This window comes from Giraffa tippelskirchi, chromosome 1 (genome assembly GCF_054371585.1).
Source record: "Giraffa tippelskirchi isolate mGirTip1 chromosome 1, T2T-mGirTip1v1.2.pri, whole genome shotgun sequence".
Classification (NCBI taxonomy): Eukaryota; Metazoa; Chordata; class Mammalia; order Artiodactyla; family Giraffidae; genus Giraffa; species Giraffa tippelskirchi.
The window spans coordinates 149,532,343-149,557,384 of record NC_137275.1 but is presented as its reverse complement, the minus strand read 5'-3'; the positions used below and the strand labels follow the sequence as shown (position 1 = coordinate 149,557,384).

Here is a 25,042-nt window from a genome sequence, read left to right as displayed (position 1 = left end):
TCCATTTTTAGCTGGTCTCTCCTTTTTTCTAATTAGGACATTCTGGACATGAGACCTCGTCACTTCTGTCTGTTGCAAATTATCTTTCCACTTGTAGTTTTTCTCATTTAATGTTATACTATTTTCGCAAGTTTTTAAAAATATATATTAAGGATTAATTTCCATATAATAAACTGAAACATATTTGAAGTGTACAATTTGATGAGTTTTAACATATGTGTAAATTATACCACATACAAGATAGGAATAATTTTATTCACCTCCATAAGGTTTTCTATGCCTCATGGTGATCCCTCTCTCTTGCTTCCCATGTTTTGCAAGGATTGATCTGCTTCTGTCATTATAACTTGGTTTGTATGGTCTCGATTTTTACGCGAATAAAATCACTCAGCTTGTACTCTTTTTCACCTGACTTCTTTCATTTAGTGTACTTTGACATTTACTCATATCAACAATTCATCTCTTTTTTATTACTGAGTGGTGTTCTCTTGTGTGTTATATTACAACTTGTCCATCACCTGTTGATGGGCAATTAGAATGCTTCCAGTTTGGGGCTATTACAAGTAGTGCTACTATGTACATTTGTATACTAGTCTTTGTATGGACATAGACTTCTATTTCTCTCAGGTAAATACCTAGGAATGAAATTTGAGGGCATGTGGTAGGTATCTCTTTAAAGGGTCAACTTTTTAAGGAATTGTCAAACTGTCACCCATAGTGGCTGTACCATTTGCAATTCCATCAGCAATGTGTGAGAGTTCCAGTTTTTCCTTGCCCTCGCCAATTTAGTATGATCACCTCTTCTCTCCTTAGCCATTCTAACAGGTATGTAGTGTGGTCCATTGTCATTTGAACATTTGTTTCTCTAATGGCAAATTGTGTTGAACATCTTTCCACGTGCATACTAGCCATTCTTAAATCTTCTTTCACAAAGTGTTTGTTCAAAATCTTTTGCCCATTTAAAAATCTGAGCTGTTTATTATTGCTGAGTGATTAAAGATTTTTTCTGTATATTATGGATACAAGTCCTTTATCAGATATTTGATTTACAATATTTTCTCCCAGACTGTCTCTTTTCTTTTCAGTCTCTTAACTGTGTTCTTTGAAGAGTAGAATGTTAAAATTGTAAAATTGTGAGGAGGTCAAAATTATGGATCCTGCTTTTGGTTTCATATCTTAGATATTTTGCTGAATCCAAAATCACAAAGATTTTTCTCTTTATTTCTTTTGGAATTTGTAGTTTTATGCTTTACAAGGAGGTCCACTTTGAGGTAAATTTTGTATATTGTGTAAGGTATGGGTTGAAGTTCATTTTTTCCCATATGGATACAGAGTTGCGTCATACCATTTATTGAAAAGACTATTTTTTTCTCCACTGAATTGCCTTTATACTTTTGTTGAAAGTCAATTGTCCATGTATGTATGGGTCTATTTTCTAGACTTCCTACTCTATTTCACATTTTTCTCTCTGGAGGCCAATAACACACTGTCTTAATTACTATAGCATTATAATAACACTTGAAATCAAGTAGTGTTAGTTCTCTAAATTTGTTCTCTGTAATATTATCTTTGGATGAACTCTTCTGTTTTTCTTTTGATGTACTCTCCTAGTGTTTTGTTTTATTTGTTTGTTAACAAGTTTTCTCTAAGAAACCTTGAATACACTTAGACAGATATTATTCTTACTTAGAGCTGGAAATAACACGTGTGCATTTTAATTCTTTCAGTCCTGCGGGCTTAAATGTCATCTTAATTCAAAGATCTTTGATAAAAATGCATGAACCCCAAAGCGTGTGCAGTTGTAGTATTAAGCCAAACCATCATCTGCTATAATGGCAACTGACAGCCAGCTGAGAACCTGAACTTTTTTGGAAACAAACTGTATAGACTGACCTCTTAGGGGTGGGAAAGCTCAGGTGAAAGGTTAGTGGGAAGGTTGCCTCAATTCATAGTAATTCCTAGAAGTTATCAGTCATTGGACCAGCTTTTTGCATATAGCATCTTATTTTATCTAAGATCTTTGTAATTTCCCATCTAGGAATACACTCTGGAACAGGGTCAGAAAGTCTTTTTTGTAAAGAGACAAATATTTTAGGTGGAGTCAACTTCCCAGTCTTGGGTCAAGATATTGGCATAGTACCACACACTTAGGAGGGCTTCCCTGGTGGCTTAGATGGTAAGGAATCTGCCTGTAATGCAGGAGACCCCAGTTCAACCTCTGGGTCAGGAATATCCACTGGAGAAAGGGAGTGGCAACCCATTCCAGTATTCTTGCCTGGAGAGTTCCAAGAACAGGGGAGCCTGGTGGGCTACAGTCCATGGGGTTGCAAAGAGTCAGATATGACTGAACAACTAAATCTTCTGTCTTACACACTTAGAAAAGTTCTGTGCTTGGTTGCATACTCTGCTGTCTCCATGTTGAAACTATTGAAAGCTTTCTTCCTTAAGTGAGCTTCCAAATTTTCATTTTAAATGAAATATTCTGCAGTCAATCCAAATTGTAGGTTTTTCAGCTTGTACAAGTCTCTGATGCACCTACTTGCCTCTGTCCACATTAAAAGAAAGCAGCCATAGATGACATGTAGTAAGTGAGGCCAACTGTGCTTCAATTAAACTGTATTTATGAACACTGATTGGAATGTATCATGAGATGTTTTTCTTCTTTTATTCCTCCCATTCACTTGAAAACATGAAAACCTTTCTTAGCTCCAAGACCATAGAAAACAAGAAGTGGGTTCTCCTCGGCCTGTGGACAGTAGGTTTCTGGCCCCTCCTTGGGGAAAGTCCTGCACGTGTGCAGTAGGTGATGTGGACAAGAAGTTCACATCAGAACAGTTCATGAATGCTGCAAACCAGAAACAAACCAAAAGTCCCCACAAAGATAGAATGGTTAAATCCACTGTTGTGTATTTATATACAACATATGGTTGAAAGAAAAGAAGTAAGTCATAAAAGAGTACATGCAGTGTGATTTTATTTATATAAAGTTCAAAACTAGGCCCGCATAAGCACTAAAACTAAAGTACAAAAACAAAAGCAAAGAAACAATCATAGGAAAAATAGGACCATGATTCCCTCTCTGGAGGGGGAGATGACAGGGAGGTGGAGACTTCTGAGGTTCAGGCAACATTGTCTTTCTTGACTTGGGTCATGTTTACATTGTTGTTTATATGTATTCTTTGAACTATATCTTTTATACAGCTGCTCTGAAATGTATACCTCATCATTTTTAAAAATTCAGTTCCTGGCGCTAACCCTAAATTGGCATTTGGACCCCCATTCCATAGTAAGGATGTTGGGAGGCCCGGGGTGGGGGGCAGCCGCATGCCCAGGCCACATGTGGCCTGAAGCTCCTCTGATATCATTTTGAAGACCTTTGGCATCCATCTGGCCCTGGGCTTCCACATTTGCCAAGAAGAGTCTTGGCTTTTATAGCATTCAAATGTTTTTCTTTTCAGTTTGCTTTCGTCTCAGACACTAATGCTCTCTGCCAAATTCCCTCAAGGTCAAATCTTCATTATTATGGGCTCCATTGTCTTGAAGCCTTTCTTGTTTGCAAATTCCATTTTTCCTAATTTCAAAATATAATTATAAATAATTCAATCAGATTGAATCGGGCAATGGATGTGTGTGCTGGCTACTTTCCCTTTATCCCCCTGATCTTCAGTGTTTATTCTCTTCTTAATATTTCTACCTTCTGGCTTTCTATGTGTGCCTGTATGTTGTCACTAACTGGACAGGGTGAAATTGAAAAAAGAAAACATGTATTCAAGATTGGAAAGGACATGAATTTAGGAGTAAACCAACTGGAGTATGAACCGCACTCAACCTAGTAGCTGTGTGTTCAAAGCCAGTGACTCAACCTCTCTGAGTCTTTTCTTTCATTAACAGAAGTGAGGGCTGAAAACTACAAGAGAAAATCATTGTAAAAATGAAATGTGTGAAGGTTAAACAGAAAGTCTGTGAAATGTACCTAGCTCTACCTCTTCTGCTACTGCAGGACTTGTGGAAGGTGGGCAATACATTTTGGTTTTCTTTCTCTTTCCCTCCTTCTTTCTATTCTCCTCCCTCTCTTCCATCCTTTCCTTTTGCATGATTTTTCTGCCTACCTCATTAACCTCATTAATCCAGCAATTCTCTAATGAAAGAAAAAGATGGTAGAAATGTTGGGGACAGGAAAAATTAAAGGTGGGAGATTTTTCTCTGAAGCCTGGGGAAAGAGCACAGGACACACTTTGATGATCCATTTCTCTCCTTTTCCCTTTTGCCTCATGGGTCTCTTCACACCTAGAAGTCCAAGAGCCATAGCAAGGCTGCAGTCAGAATCTTTAGAGGGCTTAAGATAGTGCATCATGATTTGAGGGATTGAAAACTGTATTAATAAATCACTTAGAACCTTACCTGGCAAACTCTCAGCACTCAGTAAATGTTGAATATTATTCTTGTCATTATTTTTCTGATGATCATTATTGCTGTTCAAGACAAGCACGCCAGTACAGGCAACCAAAGTCATGAGGCCATTAGCTGCCTTGTTTGCCAAATGCCTACCCAAGTTACAAATACGGCAATAGTTGTTTCTTCCAGCATTTCCCAGCCTCCTGTGTTATTTCCCCTGCTAAAGGTTTCATTCTGCCTTTTCCAGAACAAACATCATTATAATCACTTCTTGTTCACATCTCTGATATCCCCATGGCTCTTGTTGCTCTCACTGGTAGTAGCAACACCTCCGAATTTACCACCATCTGCAAATATCATTAGCTATTGTTTATTCCCTCTCCCACACTATTAATGAAGATGTTAATTAAGACCAGAACTAACACTGACCCCAGCAGCAATCCACAAGACATTTATCCAACTGGATAAACTTCTGTTAGTCATTACCCACTGCTCCTAGACATTACCACCACTCCATTCCCTTCATCTGCTAATTTGTAAGAGAGCAGGGAAGAGAAGTAAGGGAGCCCAGTATTATTTAAAAATTAACACTCTGATACTTAGGGTTTTGTAAAGAGATTTGGTGGAACATCAGAAGGGCGATTGTCAGCAGTAGGTATGAGTGAAAGGAGCCAGCCTCCAAAAGAATTTGGTAACTGCCTGGGTTAGCTTATGGGTGTCAGAGAATTTAGCAACACACTGTAAGTCTGGAGGACACCAGCACAAATATTAGACTGCTTTTCAGCTGCTTTCTTTTACAGATGATCAGACTAAGACCCAAAGAGGCAAAGAGACTTGTCCAAGGTCACTTCCCTAGCTCATGCTAGAACCTAAATTGGAACTGGGAGTTCTAACTTCCTGTCTCATGCTCTTTGCAGAAGCCAAGTTGATCATGCTTCCCAGAGGTTCTGTCCAGACACCTATGTTGTTAGCATTTGCCCACTAAATCCTAGATGCACAGAGCAGTGTCCATCAGCTTCATCTCTTTGTCCCCAGCAAACCATCTCCTATAGTAGGAGTTCTCTGCACACTTATTAAAGGAATGAGTATTATTCACCATGATGCACTGTGCTCTCAACCTATAAATTAGTAGTTCTCAACCTTAGCTAAACATTACAATCACCCAAGGGAGCTTTTAAAAAATGCCGATGCCCACACCACACCCCTTGAGATTTGAATTTAATTGGATTGAGGAAAGACCAGGCACTGGTAATTTTTTAAATCTCCCTAGGTGATTCTAATGCAGCCAGGGTTGCAAGCCACCTCCCAGGATAAAGTATTTTTCCAAAGATTCCAAAATTGAGAAGTTTCTTATTCTATAGAATGGGATCAGTACAGAACCACTGTAACTTAGCAATTAGGAGCAAACCTTTCTTTTAAACAGGAAACTGAACTGCTCTTCAAACCTTTTCCTTGTGAAGAATGCAAATTACATTGCCACCTTAGATTAATGTAGTTTGGACTCTATTAATCTGATGCTGGTATTTACACCTGGCAATTTTTCCAAACTTAACTTTAACCATGTGGGCAGTAGTGCCAACTTAAAGCTCTCAGGTAGTCCCAAAGGGACTGACTCATTTACTACAAAAGCTGGCCCACTAGAAGCAAAATCAAGCAAAGGACAGAGGACTTACCAGTGTTTAGGGGTTTGCTTATTTAGACATTAATACCCAATGTACCCTCTGCAGTAACAAATGCCTTGCTGCCACTGATATGGCAATGAGGCCTTAGTAGAGGAAGAATGTCAAAGACAAAATAAGGAGACATAATCTCAGGCTTCTTCCTGGACAGGAGCCCAAGAAGAATAGAAGACAAGGCTTTGGAAGGCCTCAGAGGCTGCTAGCCTCCTGGCATCACACTTCACAGTCTTTTCCATTTTAGGGGAACATCCCTAAATGACTAAGTGCCCAACGACACTCTTACCTGTCAAAGAGGGAAATTCAGAGTGCTCATGTATGGTGGTACAGATTGCTCACTGCCCGAGGGAACCTGGTGTATGGGGGTGGAAATCTGAAGTGAGAAAAGGTGTTTTCAGGAAGGACAGAGGGTTCTTTTTGTAGTTCAGAGAAAGGCCCCATCTGGAAACTGGGAATCCTGAAGAGGGAGAGAGACAAAGACACAACCATATGCTGGTTATAGGTAGCAGAGGCCTGGTGATGAAGACAGAGAAGAGAGGAGAAATGATGGAAAAGTTGGAGAGAGGTTGTGAGGAGCTCTCCACCGTCACTGAATATGCTCCAATATCAGTGCCTCTCCATAGCTGGGAAGGTGGAGGTAAAACAGGAAAATGTACAGGAAGCCAGAGAAAGATGGAAATGGAGTATCTGTAGAAAAGACAATAAGATGCACAGAGAAAGGAAGTCCAAGGTGGGAACATTTTTCACACATTCACTCTCTCACCAGTTGAAGTTAGGGCCCCTGCCACGCATGGCTCATGGGCTTGCCTGCTGCTGTCACAAGCTGGTTCAGCTTTGGGGAAAGAGAAAGGAAGAGAAGGCGTCCTGGGAACAGTCCCTGATGGAGGGTCAGGACAGGCGCCTTAACCAGTGAATGCTTCCAGATGCCCTGAAGTGTCCTCCCAAAACACTGCCCAAGAAACAGCTTAACCAGAGAGTGACTTCTCTAGAGAGGGGGAAAAAAAAAAAGAAAAATCAGTCATGTTGTTAAGGTCAAAATACCAAGAAAACAGCCTTCCCAAGTGAGCAATTCTGGGTCAGGATCACAGTTCATTAGAACATATTCTTTTCTGCTTCTCCCTTCTTAGACCTCTTGGTCAGGGTGTGATTTTTAATATATGCCCCCACACAGAGGCTCTCAGGGTACATAGTGTCTAATGAAACATGTAAAAGACTGGATTTGGGGAAAGGATTCTCTCCCTGCTAACTGTTGAAAAGAAAGACTCTAAGGGAGGTGCTGCAGTAGTAGCCAAATACTGCCATCCAAGGACAAATTAGCCCAGGTGGCATTTGGGCATAGAGGGAGTAAGTTATGATGTGGTCTGCCCTGTTCCAATATTGGGACACAGCGAGCACTCAAATTTCCCTCAGGTGTCTGGAAATTGAGGCAATTTGGATGGTTTCCCCTTTGGTTGCACCATAGAAAGCTCAGGGAGAAAGCCAGTGGAGTGAGAAAGAAGGAAGTAAGGAAGAGAGGAAAGGGAGGGGGGAGGGAGGAAGGAACACAGTTAGGGAGGACTCATTTATTGAGCACAGACTGCTTGCCAGACATTGCTTTTGGCTTTTTCATTCATGCAATTCCACAGACACTTTAGAACACCACTGTGAGGTTGGTATAGTTGCCCAGCTAATGAGTGGCCAGGTTATAGCCAAGTTAGATTTGTCTCATTTCCAATTTCCTCTCTTTTCCATGGACTAAATCTAGATACATATATACCTGTGTATATGTATGTGCATATGTGTTTTATCACATCAGTGTTTCTTAATACTGCCCTTGTCACCAAGCAACCAAACAATGCGGATAAATTTCCTGTTACATTTCTGTTTTTTATCATGTCCTCAAGCTAATTGGTTTTCCTCTCTTCAGATGGCCTCCAATGTTGTCTGCATCAGACTTTGCCTGTATATTATTGAAGAAAGGGGGAAAAGAGGAAGAGTTAAAGCCAAGGGAGATCATTTGTCCTGGTTCAGTTGCCTACTGGGCAGGATATGTTTTCTTATTTTTGTGGGCGGGGGGCACTTGCCACAGTTTTGCCACCCTGCACCACCAACTGGGAATTCTCAGATATCCTTTAGATAAACAGCTCAGCCCTCTTCAATCCACAACCTTCTGATAGTTGGAATCTTCCCTTTGCCTTGAGAAGCCTTGGAGAAGCTTCTTTTCAAGTAGTCATCCCACACTTCTCTTAAAGAGGCACCTCCTAAACAGGCATTGAAGACCTCGTCCCTATTGCCAACAACCTTTGTGTTGTTTTCCTGAGAGGAAGTGGAGAGGGGCTGGGTTGGGGGCTACATAGTCATGAGGCTGCACCTCCCTCCCCAGCTGAGGAGAGCGGACCAGGTTCTCCCCTACCCCTATCCCGTGTCTCCCCGGAGCACACACAGATGCTTCAGGAGGAGATACTATCACAAAAGGGTTTATTAGGGAGAGAAAAGTGTGAAAAGGATGGAGCTGTTGGCAGGGACGCCTGCTCCATGGTTCAGCCTCTGCTGTCTGCAGGCTCAGTTGATTGATCCTTCCCTTTTTTTCTCCACTCCCTACTTTCCAAGGGTTTATATTCACTTTACAAAGAAAGGCCATCACCAGGCAAAGATGTTTATAGCATTGTATTAAGGTTTGGTGGAGAGGAGGGGAAAGGAAGGAAAAGGCTGGATTGGGGGGTTGGGGTGGGGGGTGGGGGGAAGACCGTGAGAGAAAGCAAAACCAGGCATGCATGAGAGGCCGGAGCAGCGGCCAAGAAGAGGAAAAAGGACTGCCGGGGACAGGCAGACAAAGTGTGCCTGGAGCCTTATAGAAAAAGCGCAAAGACCTGAACAGGAGAAGCAGTTAAACACCCAAGTGCAAATGGACTTTGGGATTCTCCTGGCAAAAAGGGCTGCCAACAAAATACAAAATAGGCCACCTTGACGACCCAGAGAAACAAGTTCTGAGAAGGCCGTTAGGAGATGCCCAGAAAAGGGCCAGCAAGTAAATATATAAAGGGCAGAGTATGCTAATATGCTGTGAGCCTTTAAACTGGGGGCGGGGGTGTGAAAGAGGGGGACAGGGAGAGAGAATATGAAGGTCTGAGACAGAGCAACATCAAGTGAAAACAAAAGCAGCACAGAGACAGACCAGGACAAAACACACACACACAAACACACACAGCCAGACCCCAAGAGAAGGACACACAGAGAGAGTCACACACAGAGAAAGACAGGAAAGGGCTGAGGAAGGGGGGTGACGGGTGGGAGTGGGGTGAGAGAGAAAGTCTCCAGCCAAATGCAGGAGACTTGGCAGTGGGACAGCAGCGGGCGGGCCAGGCAGTAACTGCACTTGCTGTGTCTCGTCTATTGTTGTCTCCGAGGGGGGGATAGGGGGAGTTGTTTGTTTGTTTTGTTGTTTGGCCTCTTTGTCTCTTTTGTTCCAAGTACTGAGTTTGCTTCTTTCCCAGCCACTGGGCTGATGGAAGAGCTTTATGGATTTTTCTTAAAGAGACAGGATTAGCTAGTGTCCCAGTATTAGCAATTTCTCAGTCCTAACCAGTTCCTGCCTAAGTGACTGTTTTATTAATTTTTTTAAAGGATTATATTAAGAATGGAGAGTCAGTGTTTATGCTGCTTTTTGTGATAGTAAGAGTGAACTGGTCAATTTCACCCTCCCCACTGAAGCTCTTCTTATGGGGCTGCCAATGCTGCAGGAGGGGAGAAAGAAAAAACAAAAAGGAGAAGAAAATCCTGCAAACAACAGTAATAGGGAACATACAAAAATAATTCCAAACACATTGGTAAATGTTCTACTTAAAAAAAACAACAACTAAGCATCAAGATTTGAAATATAAACTTAAAGTTGTAAATAATCAGAAGAGGGGCTTTGAAGGAAGAAGGGTGGCTCCTCATCCCTACGGTGACACCGCCAAGGCACTGCCCCATCTCTCGGTGTTACACCCCGGCTTTTCCCAGGCTCCATCCCAGAAGATAAACGGCACAGCCATCAGGCTCTGGGTCACTCCCCACCCCCTCCTTGGCCTTCCTGAAAGGAAATGACCATCCACATGCTGGGGCAGCCTAGGTGTCACAACGCTGAGAGCAGAGTTGCTTTCTATTCACTTGAGGAGAGGCAGGGGAAAGGGGTGTCCCTCAAGCCTTTCACTTCTTTGTTTCCAGAGAGACTTCTAGCTTCCTGTCCCAGTAATGGAACTAGGTTTTGGTCTATAGCAGATAGCTTCTGAAGAAATGAAATTTTAAAACACTCCCAAACTCATCTAAGTTGAGTTTTCAATACCTCTCTAGTCCTCAGCCAGCCCTTTTCTTAACCTTACCTTTCTCCTCTCCTCTCCTGCCTTAAAATCTCCCAGTGAAATCTCGGGTGCCAGAGATGAAAAATGAATAACTACAGCCCTAGGACTATGCAAGGGTAGGTGGGGATGGGGATGGCAAAGGGAAGTGGGGGTTCCTTTGTGCAGGGATCCTTTATACTCAAAGTAAACACCCACCGCAGTGGATTCTCCTCTGCCCCCAAGCCAAGTGTGGTTGGGTACCGCTGGCTCTGGGAGGTTAGGGTGCCTCTCCTCCGCCCGGCCCTTGAGAAGTTTGGGACTTAAAAGACTGACAGTTTTGTCAACTGCTCAAACTCGGGGGTGGCAGGATGAGGAGTTAAGAATCAGGGCAGCTTACACCCACAACTTTATCCACCGCCTTCCTCCTCTACCTTAATGTTTCTCCTCTCGCCTCCCTCTTCATCCCCACTCACCACGCCTTTTAAAAAGCCGCCACAGGCAACTCACCCCGCTGATGATGCGGTTTTACTGTTACTGCTGGGCTGCCATTTGAATGGGCCGGGAAATCTCCCGCCTTCCCAAGCCACCCTCCACTGGGTTTTCTCCCACATAAGCTTGGTGGCAACGTGGGCCAGAGCAGGCTGGGACCAGCCTGGGGGTGTGCGGCGGTTGGGGTGGGGGGCGGCGGCGAAGGGGCGAAGAGGTGGGACCTCGGTTCCAAGCAGCCGAGTCCTAACAGGGCCTGTGTGAGAAGCCGCCCGGAGGAAGCACCGAATGAGTGGGGCATTGCAGGGCATGTGTTCCCCAGCCCAGGGAGGTCAACGCGAGGAGGTGGGGAGGGAGCAGGTCTCAGCTGCTCCCTCTGGGAGCCATTTGCGGGCACCTTTGTTTTGGGTAGATTTTCACGTCCATGGTCACACGAGGTAACAGGCAGCCTAACCTTGAGTGCCTGGCAAACTCGAATCTGATGCTGGGGACGCTAAGGCGCCGGGCTGAACCCATTAGCCCCTAGGGATGCCCGCAGGCAGGCGTCGTGTGCGAATGACAACAGGAACGCACCCAGCACGTGGAAGGATCCAGGCAAAGTGCTGGCCCCAACCCTGGGTTGGGGGGAGGGGGGTTAGTCCGATCCCCAGCCCAATCCAGTGGGATTCAGAAATGATCCCAGGACCAAGAGTCTGCCCCGCGCGGTGTGCAGAGGATTACGTTTCTCTGCCCCGCACCCGGCCCGGCGGCGCACCGGGGATCCAGTTTCCTTCGGAATGTTCCCGTTGACTTGGTTTGAAAGTTGAAGCCCCGAGGTAGTAAGGCTGGCTGCAAAAATCTCCAACCACACTAATCCTAGACAAAATAAAAACACAATAGGCCGCAAACCAACCAACTTGGGGCATTTCTATGGGGGTCTCCCGGCGGGGCGCGCATCACTGCGGAACCTGGAGGGAGGCAACCTTTCAACCTCGAATTTTCCGTGTGTAGGAAGACCTCAGGAAGGTGTTAGAATAAGGTCTCCCTTCTACTGCCTACTCCGTCTTCTAAACTGGTATAAAAACATCCCCGGAACCAACTGCAGCCGCAGCTCTGGCGGGGATAGGGGGCGGGGTGGGGTGGGGTGGAGGCCCAGGAGGCTTGCCTTGAGGCTGAGCTCCGCCACGAATTTGCCCCACGCCAGGATGGAGGGTCTCCCAGGGAGACGAAACCCATCTGGAGAAATCGCGGCCTGGGAGCCCCTGGCCCCACTCGCAAGACAACCCGCCAGGCGCGAAGGATGCGTCTCCCGATCCCCGCGCAGGGAAACTAGAAGGCAGGCGGACTCTTGAGCTCCAACAGGGTGTAATCTCAAAGAAAAAAAAAAATCTTTAAAAATGAAAAGGGGGGAAAAAAAACTAAATTTGAACAAAACTAAATTACAAGCCCACAGGTCCCTGCGCCGCAAACGAGGTGGGGGAGGAGGGGGCGGAACGGCCGAGGCTCTGAGAGTGGGGGATGCAGCACGAACTCCGTCCCCTGCAGAGTCGGTGCCTTCGGGGGCTCCACTGCCGCACGCTCCGACTTGCAAGGTTTGGACTCACAGGGGAGGCCGAAGGTGGGAGGGAGAGGCCAGAAAGAGAGGTTGAGGGAGGGTGGGGGGGTCTTTTTTTCTCTTCTCGCCAGCTCCAGCCAAGGTGAACTGGAGGTGGCAAAGCGGTAGAAAACTTTGGAAAGTTTGGGTAGCGTGGTTAGCGGTGGAGACGCAGGGCAAGCCGTGCTGGGGAAGACGTGGGGTGGGGGAGGAGGTGCGGGTTGGGTGTTATTGGGACGCCAGGTCCTCGGGCGGTTAAAGATCCAAGTCTCCCGGGTCAGGTCCGCCTATGGCCCCAGAAGCTTCTAGGGGCCAGTACCCCAGAAAAGAGAACTTTTCTCTAGGAGACTGACCAGGCAGAGCCGGAGTTCCGCGATTTGTGTCGGTGCGGAAAGCATTACCCCATGACAGCTCAGAGCTTGTCTGCCAAAGCGGGATTAGATCCGCTGGCTCAAGGGCTCGGTCCCCCCACCTTCCCTCACCCGGCGAGGGCCTTGCGCGCGCCTGGGATCTTTGGGGTGATACGCGCGGTTTAGAGTCGCGCGCCGGGTCTCCATGTACCACGTGCGTCCACGGACTCCGGCGGGCACCTTTGGGAGAGTGCCCCCGAAGAGGAGGGCGCCACGCAGCCGGGATCGTGCTGCTGCGACGACATTCCAGCTGGTGCACATCCTTGCTGGAGGCAGGACACGGTGGCCCAACCCAATTTCTCCCCGCGCCCTAGGAAGGAAGTGTGGTGCGCTCGTTGGAGCGCGAGGCTGCCGCCGCCCATTTCACATACTGCCTGGCATCCTGCTTTTCCTCACTGCACACCGGGGAAAGGCATAATTCAATTATATCATCCAAGTGCAACACAGCCTTTTCCTCTTTTGCCCTGGAGCCTACGACGTTTCGAAGGCGAATCTCCCAATTCTCAAATAAATACCTATCGCTCCAAAGCCGAGCTGGGTTCTCTAGTAACTACTGAGGGGAAAAAAGAATTCAAATCGGATATGAGTTTACAGCCTGAAGCGGCTTATTTAGGCTCACTGAGTGCCATTCCAAATGGCACAGCTCGCTCTATTTCGAGAGAAGTTGGAGGTTGAAGAGAAAACGGGGTTATTTAAAGTGACTCCCAGAAAGAAACTTTTCTTCCCCTGGCTCCCTCGGTGACCGCGTCTGTGCTCCAGCTTAAAGCAGCCCTTGCGACCCAACCTTTGATATTTAAGCCTTGCCAGCTCCCGGGTGAAACTACCTGTTGGGAGATTCCGCAGCCTAGACATTCGGCCCTCACTTCCCCGGTGCAATCCTGGCAGCGATGGGATGGTTCTGGGGTTGGCACGAGAAGGGAGAGGAGCAGAGAGCCGGGAGCAGCGGACAAAGTCAGCTGCGCCTGGCAGTGCCCAGTGAGCTGCGCCCGCGCTTCTGCTCGCTCTTGGAAAATTGGAAATAGTACGCTGAGAGGGGCCCCTGGCTTCAAGGATGGGCCCAAACTCAGCTCGATTCTCTAAATTAGGAAACCACGAAGCGGTGCCGTTTGTACTGGCACCTCAGTACAAGTCTAACTTTAAAAAACAAAAAGCCTCCAGGCGGCTTCCTCGGCGCCCACCCCCACCCCGCACTCGCATACCCCGCACTTTTTCCGGCACCAAAATTCCCTTTACTACTTCTGGAAATTCGGAAAACTCCTCAGACGCTTGGACGCGCTGCAACCCAGAGGCTGCTTAAAGCTCTTGCAGGAGTTGCTTGAGGGAAATCACTCTGTTTTTGCGAGCAAACAGAATCTCTGTATTTTAAAACAACCTAACTGGATGAGGGAGTGGAGCTAGGAAGGACAATTTGAGCAGTCTTTGCAGTCTGTTGGAGGAAATTTCGGAAGCTGCGGACAGGGGCTTGTCTCTCACAGGAACCTGTGGCAAGAACAATTCGGGCCGGGCCCTGGGTCTAGAAGTCTCGCTTGGGAAGCACACAGCCAGGTTCTGGCTCACGCTGTTTAATAGCATTCTTTCGGGCAAACTCTCCGGCAGATCCCGCCCTGACATTAAATTGGGGTGGATGTGGAGACGTAGGCTGGGCTAAACCGGAAAATTTTCCCCCAGACGCGGAAGGCGCGCCGGGTTGTATCTCCGATGCGGGTTTCTGCTTTTTGATAACGAACCTCACTCTGTTTTGGGAGCAGTGGAATTGGGAGAGGCCTTACGGAGGGGCCGATTTGGGGGTTGGAGGGGGCGAAAAGTCTCTGTAGCTAGGGGTACAGTGGCGCTTTATTTCTCGGCGCACGCGCTTCCATCCCCGTGGTCACAAAGCACTCGGCTGAAAACGAAATGGGGAGAAATATTAGGCAACTGCAGGGAAGAAGGGGGGTAATCCTCGTCTTGTTTAGGATGCTCGTTTTGACAGCAGAGACTGAGGGGCTATGTAGAAGAAAGAGAATTTATTCGTGAGAATTAATTGCACGGGGATGAGTATTGAGACTTCGAACCTAAAAGACAGCTCAGAACCTTTCCCGCGCCACAGTCTCTTTTTATGATCCTGGCAATGTTAGACTGTTTGGCCCTTAAGTCACACCCCTAGTCCCAGACCTTAGTGGCATTTCCCATCCCCATTGCCTCCTTCCTGTGGACTCATCTCGGCATCCTTGCCCAGGACCTAAGGGAGTCTGGAACGACTCTTGCAAGCTTGCCCTTCGCAGGGCGCACACGCATGGGTGGGCTCTCCCCACGCTGCTGTCTCCTCTGCCCCAGGGACCCCTCAGGGGCCTGGGAAACCCAAAGTATTTTCCAGCGCTCAAACTCGGCACTCCTGTTCTATTTCAGTTCAGTCCCAGGGGCACAGACCCAAGGATAATAAACAATGCTGCTTATTAGAGATACAAACGGGCACAGAAAAGAACCACACAGAAAAGCAAGCGCAGAAAGCATTTTAACAAGTGGCCAGACATTCAGAATTGCCACTGAAATTGACTTGTAATGTACAACAGAAGGTATTTCTTTGAAAGACACTGAAGTTCGAGGAATATAGGTTTGTCAAAGTGTGATGATTGATTGAGCAGTTTTTATTTACTTGGTTTTGTCTCTGGAAATCAGGCAGAGCTGCTGCTACCTGCCGATGCCTCTCTACAGAAACCTCCTTTCTCCTCTCTCTCCCCCATCCCTTAGATCGCTAGCCTCATAAAAAAGGGAGGTGTCTTCCAGGTGTCCCCTTACTTTGGTACCGTTATTTCAGATCCCACAAGAACAGAAAACACTATCTTCTCTTTAGGCAGTGACAACACGGGCTTTGAGGGGAGATGTCATTGTAACAGGCATGGTCAGATAATTCAGAGATACAAAAAAAAAATCCACTTTTTCTTCTTCTTTTAAAAATAGAAATGTAGATACCTTTTGAGTTTGACCTCCAGAGTGTCTGGGGGGGGGGTCGTGGCTGAAGATTTTTCCTGGGGGGCAGGTGAAACCAATTTCTGCCCTGCAATGGCCTTGGGAAAGGGCCTCCCATATGCTCTGAACACCCCGCTTACAATGTCAGAAAATATTCCTGCCTGCAATATTGGCAAGAGGCTGCTGTGACAGGCGGTGCTGCTTTAAATAGGAAAAAGACCACAGGGTGAAAGAGGGTTGAGACCACAGAGTCTCAACCTTCCTACCCATCAGACTACCTGCTATCCTGTCCCCAAAGGCCCAGTGCTGGCATAGGAGGCTATAAGGAAAAATTTGGTTTTGAGCAGGGTGGGAAATGAATCCATGCATGTTCCAGAAACAAGCCTCCATTGGATTCTCAGGAGCTGGGTTACCCCAGAATAGGTCTCCCCAATCCAGCTGCTGAAGTGTTACTGTCTGAGCATCTCTGCCTTCTATGACCCAGTCTCCCCACTTTTGTTGTTGTGGTGGTGGTGGTGGTGGTTCAGGTAATATTGGAAGAAACCTCAGAGGTGTTTTTGTCCAATTCTCCTGGGCAGCTCTCCTTATGGTTGTGGGAGAGGGTCTAGTCTCCCCAAGGCCAGCCCTGTGCCCACACAAAACTCTCAGCTTAGGAAACTGGACTGGGGCTAACCCTGGCTGGGCCTTGAATTTCATCCCCTCTGCCAACCAATGGCAACTCTTTAGTCAGGAAATCATCATGGTGCCAACTGCACCCAAAGAAGAACCTAAACTGTCTTTTCCCACCTTTCCCCACCCCCTTAAGCTGATGGCCTTCCCAGAGTGTTTATGTATTTTTGTTTCCTAATTTAATTCCTGTATTATTTTAGAACTTGTTCAGCTGTGTCTGGCCCTTTCCACTACCTTAGTTGACAGCTTTTAGGAAGGGTCTCTGATGAACTCAAGCTTAAGAGACCTCCTTTGCAAAGTGTGTAGCTGAGTTTTAAAAGGTGCCTCAGTCACTTTGGAGGGGAAGGTGAGCTCTGCTCTGTCCTCCCCATGGTTTTCCAAATCAACTGACTGTATCTTATAATTTTATAGATGAGGAAACAAAGGCTCAGAGAAGGTAGTTGACTTCCTAAGAGCGCACCGTGAGCTGAGAGCAGAGTTTGCACTATACTCCAAGTTTCTTGATCTTGAAGTCCGTTTGCTCAGTTTTGAGGGTGTTGTGATCGCTAAAGTAAACTACTGTTCAGGAAGCATTGACTCTGTGCCAGACCCCGTGCGTGCCAGACACTTTAGGTAAGTCATCACTACAGCAGTTCTGAAGAGCATCATTAGCCCCAATAAAAATTTAAAAATCAAATTATGAAACTAATAATATGCATAAATCAAAATACAAAGGGGCATAAAATGAAAGTAAAAGTCTCCCACTCTGCTCTTCCCCCCTACCCAGAATACCACTGACCTTTTTTGCCCGTTAGTGACTCTCTTCCATATAGGACAGACCTTATCACTACTTTATGAGGAAGGAGAAGCCAGTTCACATTAGGTGGACTGGCTGGGGCTACCTGTCCCCAGGCTCAGCACTTCCACTCTTCTACATTAGCTAAGGTGAGTGGGGAGAAAATGGAAGTGAAGAAAGCCAGAGATAAAAAGAAGGGTCAGGTTAGAGTTAATATCACCCCTTCCTTTCCTCTCTTCCTGCCCCATCTAAGCACTTACTCACGCTACAGTTTTTCAGGAGACCAGACCATGGCTCTCTCGGTGCAGATACCCTGAGGCTCATCTGTGACAGCAATTGGACCAGCAGCTCTCCTCAGGTCCCAGTCACCTGAGTACTGCCCCACAAGTGCTGCCCCCACCCTGTACTAGCTCTAGGACTGGAGCAGATGTCTTGGGCTTGAGACTTTCCTGCCTGTCTCTGAGAGTTGTTCTGAGGCTAAAATGAGAGGCAGGGAAAAGACTCTGTAAACTTGAAATCTTTCCATGTAAATAGAGCAGCTGCCTTTCAAAGGCCTGCATAGGAACCCTGTGCCCTACTCCTGCAGAACAGTGGATTTTTAGGGATCTAAGGGTTTGCATTTTGTCTGTGTTCTGTCTGTATGTAGGGGCAGGGCTACAAGTGTATTTTAAAGTAGAAAGGGCTGTTTTTTTATCCCTGAAAGATGACAACACTGAGTCTTTGGTATCTGGGTGGATTTCTTTCTACTGGAGAATAGATACAGCCAAGCTGTTGAGGGTAGGAGGAGGCAGTTACCCTGCTTGGGGTGCGCAGTGGGGTGGTAAGAGGTGTGGCTGAAAGGATGCTTCAGCTGGTCCCTGTGGGTAGGTGTCTACCTGCACAGGTTTATCTGAGATTGTCCAGGGGCAGGAGGGGTGGTGAAGCTGAACACTGTTGGGGGGGGGGTCATGAGCTTCTCAGACGGGTCATTTCATTTGTTTGTTATTATTTCTTGAGAGGAAGGGGAGGGCTATTAGAGAATGAATGTGATAATTCTTCCAGGAAGCCAGTCTTGTCTTTGAGGCTCCTTCATTCTGGAAGAATCTTTAGAAACATTCTCAACTGAGGGGCCTCCAAGTGAAAGCAAATGATAAGCTAGAGCCCCGGTCTCCTAAGCTTTGCAGAGGAAGTACAGCTGGGGCTGGGCTGGTGCCTCTGAAAAACCCTTTTAGAAACTTGCCCAGAGTCCAGTAACATGCCCAGATCTGAGATGAGATGGAGGGAGACTGTGAGCATCAGGGAAGAAGAAACAGTTTTAAAATGAATGAAGGGGGCCGGGGAGTGGGTTGGTTCCAGAGAGAAACCATGAAAGGAGCAAAAGTCAGATTTTCGGGGAGGCCCAGCCAGCTGCATAGTCTGCCTTCAATGCCTGTGTCAGGACAAAGGATGCTGCGCCCCCTGGTGGCAGACTGGCGGTCGGCGCCCGCGCGCTACGGCGGAGACCGGCGGCCAGACCCAAGGACCAGCTGGAAAAGTCGGCGGGTCAGATGCCTTTTCTTCTGTTTGCTAAGGGAGTTGAAGTTGAAATAGCCTTTGCTTTCTCAACTCTGCAGTCTAAATAGAGACGTTGGTGTAAAGTGAGTGGGTTTTGTAATTCTGGCATGCAATTTAGGCCGACAGGACAATGCCTGTTTAGAAGTAACCTAGTCGGGTGGGAATTGCCCTGGCTGGGAGAAAAGATCCGCATTTAAACGGAGAGTCTTTAAAAATTTAAGAACCTCCCTTTCTCAGTCTTAACACAAAAGGGGCTACAGTAAGATGTTTTAAGATTCTTTTGCTGGGATTTATGACATAATCGTTACTCTTTTCCCAGAGCCTTGCACGTTTGACATTATTATTATTTTCTATTTATGTGCAGGTGCAAATGTTAGGTTTCAGCATCCTGAGTTCCCTGATTCTGAGCAAAGATTTGTGTGGCTCCTTTCCTTTAATGCAAAACAACCCTCTCTTCATCGCAGAAGCCATCCCCTCCACCTTTTGTGGAGCCTCCTGCAAAAAGCCGCCAAGTGAGTGCAGGTCTTTAGTCTCTGCTCTGTTTCTTTTAAAAATAAAGTATGAAAGTGTTGTGCTGGAAATTATGCTGCTAAGTGTTACATGTGGTAGGTGTGAATGTATGTTTCAATAGTTCCAGGCACAAGACCAAAAACTTCCCCAGAATTAGCAGAATTTTCAGCTATAATCTGGCTAACATTTCAGCAAATAGGTACAAAGGCCTGTCTGGGAGCATGCCGCCTCCAAGGAGCTGTAGAGTTGGATTTCCACTGACATGTTGAGCCGTCCCTTGTATGGTCAGGTGATGTTCAGTGGGATCAGCCCCAGGAAGAGTTATGTGGTGGCTGCGAGTTTCCTCTCCTAAAACCTGCAGATCGAGTCTCTGAGTAGTCAGTTGTACCCCCAGGGCAATTCTTTTTGCTCTGCACTTGAAGTCTTATCACGATAGAATGGGTACATTTTTTTGTTTTTGTGTTTAAGAAACTGATTATAGTGCTTTCAAGGATCACTTGAGTAGCGACCTTAGTAGGCAGAGCTTCAGGGAGTATGTAGCCAGGGTAGATAGTGTCACTAGGCCACATGCTTCTGGGGAGGAGCAGGGCTGTCTCTCTGAGAGGAAGTGGGACAAAGAACAGAGCCCATACAACAGGGTGGATGGCGGCTGCTGAGCACAGGGCTAGTGCTTTGACCTAGAGCCCTGTGCCTTCACTTCTCTAAAGTGAAAGTGTGAAAATGAAAGTGTTAGTCACTCAGTTATGTCTGACTCTTTGCAACCCTGTGGACTGTAGCCCGCCAGGCTCCTTTGTCCATGGGATTCTCCAGAATACTGGAGTGGGTAGGCATTCTCTCCTCTAGAGATCTTCTCAATCCAGGGATCGAACCTGGGTCCCCTGCATTGTAGGCAGATTCTTTACCATCTGAGCCACCAGGGAAGCCTGAACAACTGTGTACTGGACTGAACTGTGTTGGGTCCCCTCCACAATTTCATATGTTGAAGCTCTAACCCCCAGAACCTCAGAATGTGACTGTATTTGGAGATAAAACCTTTAAAGATGCTATTCAATTAAAAGGTCAGTAGGGTGGGCTCCCATCCAAGGTGACTGGTGTCTGTATAAGCAGAGGGGATTAGGACGCAGGCAAGTATAGAGGGAAGACCCTGTGAAGATACAGGAAGAGGGTGCTCATCATTGAGAAGGAAACCTCAAGATTGAGATCTTAGAAAAGCCACCCTGCTGACACCTTGATCTCAGCTGTATAGCCTTGAGAATTGTGAGAAGATAAATGTCTGTCACTGAAGTCACTCAGTCTGTGGACTTTGTCACGGTAGCCCTAGTGAACCAATGCAAGCGGCTTCTCAGCACCAGCCAATTCTGTGTTCCATTTGGGGAAGAAAACCCAGAGCACCAAATTTTTCTAGCTTTTGAGAGAGGTTAATAGTCTTTTGCTCTTTAAATGTTGGCAGCAAGGCTGATGGCTTCACAAACAAGCAGTCTGTGTAGTCCCATGAGACGGGTACTCAGAAGGGCCTCAGTGCTTGGTGTCACATGAAATTCTTCAACGTTGAACAAGGGGTTTGTATTTTCACATTGCACCAGACCCCACTAACTATGGAACCAGTCCTAACACGAAGTTTAAATAAAATTTAAACACGGTTAACTAAGAGTGTAGGGGCTGAAACAAAATACTTCTGAGGCTCGATGCAGCGTGGGACACAAGTTTGAACTTTTTGTTGCTAAATAGATTATGATTTCCCATTCCCCCAACATCCCCGGCAAGGAATTTGTAGAGCCCAGAGGTTTCTAGGGGTGGGAAGAAAAGTGCACGTAGATATACTGCCCAGGTGTGATTCTCTGAGATTCTAAATACATGAGCTAGTGTAACTCTAACATCAATAACAACAACACAACTTTTTTTTTCAGGGATGGGTGATCGGAACCTCAAAATAAGAATATGTTGAGAAGAGGTCCAACAGGAGGAATTAAGTGTTTGGTTTAGGGTGGAGAGCTGGGCTGGCCCTGTGTATGCCTGATGCTGGAAGCTCTCCCAGAGCCATGTACCCGGGCACCTAGTTGGGCTCTGGGAAACTGGAGCTGAGTATGTGCCCGCTGTGACCTCCATGACTCTGAGGGCAGTGCAGCTCCCTGGACAAGCAACATGAAGACACAGCAAGTGACAGAAGGAGAGGGACTGGCTAGACCACAGTTTTCCACCCACACTTGGGGAGCAGGACTCTTTCTCCTTTGGGCTGAGCCAGTCTTAAGATTCTTGAGAAGTTTCCAGTTGGGTTAGGAGGGCTGAGCTGCAAGAGGGAATCTGGGCTGCCTGTTTCAAGGTGGGCCTAAGCCCTCGACTGTAAGTGAATGAGGTTCCTGAGAGTCATGGTGCACGCCATGTCAGTTGACTCTCATTTGGAAGGGAAAATTCTGCCCCCGTGGAAATGAACATCAGTCATCAGGGAGCAGAGTCCTGGGGATATTATGGAGAGATCCTGTTTTTAAGGCTCTGCACTGATTTATAGAAGCTCACTGAAAATATTATAGTGGAATGTTCAGTCAGGAGGTCTGCTTTTCTAGTTCTATTTCTGCCCAGTACTGGCTAACTGGAGAGTGTAAATTTTAAAAGAAATAATTTCGTATGCACATTTATGCAAACTCCCTAAGGGGAATGAGTGAAAGACTGTTTGAGACAGTCTGAAATTCTTGGAAGAAAGCTGCTGTATAAATTAATATGGAGCTCCCCCCCCCACCCCCCATCCCAGGTCTGCAAGACAGAACTGGAAAGAACTCCGCCCATCACTCATGGGAGAAAATGAAGCTCTCTGCCGGCCTCTATCAGAGAAGCTAAAAAATTCCCTCTTTCCTGCAAGTGTCCCAAACCCCATGACTCTGATTTCCAGGTCAGAGACTAAGATTTTATTTTTATTATTCTTTTTATTATTCTTTATACTTGGCTTATGGAGAGTGCCCAAATGGCATTGTGATGGGCTAATGATTATGAGCCTGCTGCGAGCAAGGCCAGGCCTTGGGTGTGAGAGGAAATTCTATCACACCTACTCGGTTGTTTGCCCAAAGTCACCTCCTGTATTCTTCTGACAAACAGCGCCCTCCTCCATCCTGGAGTTGGCGAGCGGCGTCCTCCTCTGGACTGAACCAGTCCCAGGATTCTTAAGGGGTTGAGGTAGTGACCCAAAATCTAAGAGAACTGGAATTCGGTATGTGGCATTTCTGATTTCATTCTTAAATGGTAGTTCCCTTCAGCATGTGGAATATAAGAAACCTCACTAAAAATTTTTAATTTACAAGGCCACTGGGTTAAGACAGATGAAAATTACATCCATATGAAAACTTGTCCACAAATGTTCACAGCAGCGTTATTCATAATAGACAAAAAGGAGAAACAGTTCAGACAGCCACCAACTAATGAATGGGTAAACAACTTGTGGTTTATCCTTACAATGGAATACCATTTAGCAATAAAAAGGAATGAAATATTGACACATATTAAAACATGGATGAGCCTTTAAAACTTTATGTTAAGTGAAAAACCCAGTCACAAAGGAACAATTATTATATGATTCTGTTCATATGAAATTCTTAGACTAGGCAAATCTAGAGAGAAGAAAATAACTAATGGTCACCAAGGGGAATAGGTCAGAGAGCAGGCACTGGAAGATAATAGTTGACGGGTTCAGAGTTTTTGTTGGGGGAGTGATGAAAATGTTCTAAAATTAATTGTGGTGAAGGTTGAACAACTCTGTGAATATACCAAAAAACAGTGAATTTTGCACTGTAAATGGGTAAATTGCATGATGTATAAATTGTATCTCAATAAATGTTTTAATTTGTTTTTTTAAAAGATACTCTAAAAAAGACCATTGGTTTGTGTCTTTTTCTGAAGTTTATTGCCTTGGGATAGATATGAAAGTGTTGGTTGCTCAGTCATGTCTGACTATTTGCCACCCCATGGACTGTAGCCCACCAGGCTTCTTTGTCCATGGGATTCTCCAGGCAAGAATGCTTGAGTGGGTTGAAGATCCAGGGGATCTTCCCGACCCATGGATCGAACCCAGGTCTCCTGCACTGCAGGCGGATTCTTTACCATCTGAACCCAGAGGGAAGCCTTGGGATAGATATGTCTAGGCTTAAAAACAGATTGTATGAACCAAGAAAAGTGAGAATGTGAAAATTGATTTTTATCTTAGGTAGAGAGACTGATTTGCAGAACTATATGTAGCCACAATACCTGTAACAGTTTTAAACTTTGCTCAATTTTGTTTTCTAAGCCTGAAATCATTAATATATCTGTAAACAATGATGGGAAGTGGCTTTGTCTTTTTTGTCTTTTCCATATTATTTTCTCTTTCTTAACCAATAGCACCCCAGCATTCTCTTAAGGAACCACCCACCTCATTTGCAGTCCTAGTGGTTTGAATGTTGCTGACCCTAGGTTTTAGGCTTTATGATTCCGACCTGATCAGGTAGCAGATTCTACGCAGTGGTATTGGTGCTGAATCACACCAGCTCTTCTGAACCCACCGGTAAATTTTCAGGAATTTCGTGAGCCAGTTGTTAAACATCATTACCATTAAAATTTAAAGTATGTGAATATATAATTAAACAAATTATATTTAAAACAAAGTGAATAGGTCCTCAAAACTCACCACTTTCTAATTATTTGAATTCATTATTCTATTATCTATGCTCTTGAGGCTTTTTACATCTATTGGATCTGGATGGTGGAAGTACTGTATCATACTATGCTACTGTGCATCTTTTCCCAACTCCAAGTTCAGTGACTTCCAGTTGACAGCTTGAAAGTGGACGTGGTGGCAGTATATACACCACAGAGGTAGGCAAATACTGTATATAAGGGTTTTTCCTTTTTTGTCAAGGAGATTGTTAAACATTTACTAGCTAGAGTGGGTTGAATGGTGTCCCGGCAACAGTTATGTCTACATCTTAGTCCCAGGAACTTATGAATATGATCTTATTTGGAGTAGGACTCTGCAGGTGAAATTAAGGTTCTTGACATGAGATCATCCTGGATGATCCCAGAAGGCCCTAAATATAATCACATGTGTTCTTACTTGGAGGGAAATGAACACAAAATCACAGAGGAGATACATAGATCTGAGGAGGAGGCAATATGGTCATTGAAGAAGAGATCTGAGTAAAGTTACTACAAGCCAAGGAAACCTGGAGCTACCAGAAGCTGGAAGAGACAAGAAACAGAATCTCTCCTAGAATCTCTGAAGGGAGAACAGACCTGGTGACATCTTGATTTTGGATTACTGACCTCTAGAAATGAGAAAGTAAATTCCTCTTTTTTTAAACCACCCAGTTTGTGGTAATTTCTTTTGGCTGCCACAGGAAACTAAGGTACCATCAAACCACTGCAGGGCTATTACATGGTTCAGTGATGGGCATGTGACCATTGCTAAGACAATGGGAGGTCAGCTTCTACTGTAAAAGAAATACATTCCTTCTACTAGAGGTTGCTAAGTGGTTCAGTCATTGCTAGAACATTTGCCAAAGAAGGAGAACAACACAGAAAGTGGTAAAATCGGGATGCAGAAACAGAAAGAAGAGAGAGTCAGAATCCAGATAATGTTATTTGAGAAGCTGAATCTATTCTACTACTGAATTTTTAAAATTATATGAGCAAATTAATTTCTTTTCTTTCTAAACCAAGTTCTTAACCAGTTGATGTTGTTCAGTCACTCAGTCGTGTCCGATTCTTTGTGACCGCATGGACTGCAGCATGCCAGGCTTCCCTGTTCTTCA

At 45.6% G+C, this 25,042-nt stretch overlaps 1 protein-coding gene and 1 long non-coding RNA gene across 6 annotated transcripts in view; one reads left to right on the top strand and one right to left on the bottom strand.

Annotated features, from left to right (window-relative positions):
* Nucleotides 1-25,042, bottom strand: part of NFIB (nuclear factor I B) — a 465,570-nt gene that overhangs the window by 260,680 nt on the left and 179,848 nt on the right. Inside the window, exon 1 of one of the 5 annotated variants that reach the window (XM_081570286.1) lies at nt 13,663-13,733. The exons of the other annotated variants lie outside the window; for them this stretch is intronic. The gene's annotated coding sequence lies outside the window, so the exon portion shown is untranslated. Of the gene's footprint in view, nt 1-13,662; nt 13,734-25,042 lie in introns of those variants that run through there. 5 annotated transcript variants of the gene reach the window in all.
* Nucleotides 12,325-23,128, top strand: LOC145538357 (uncharacterized). Its single transcript, XR_014076793.1, has 3 exons — nt 12,325-12,426; nt 19,126-19,273; nt 21,179-23,128. It is a non-coding gene; the product is annotated as an uncharacterized LOC145538357 (long non-coding RNA).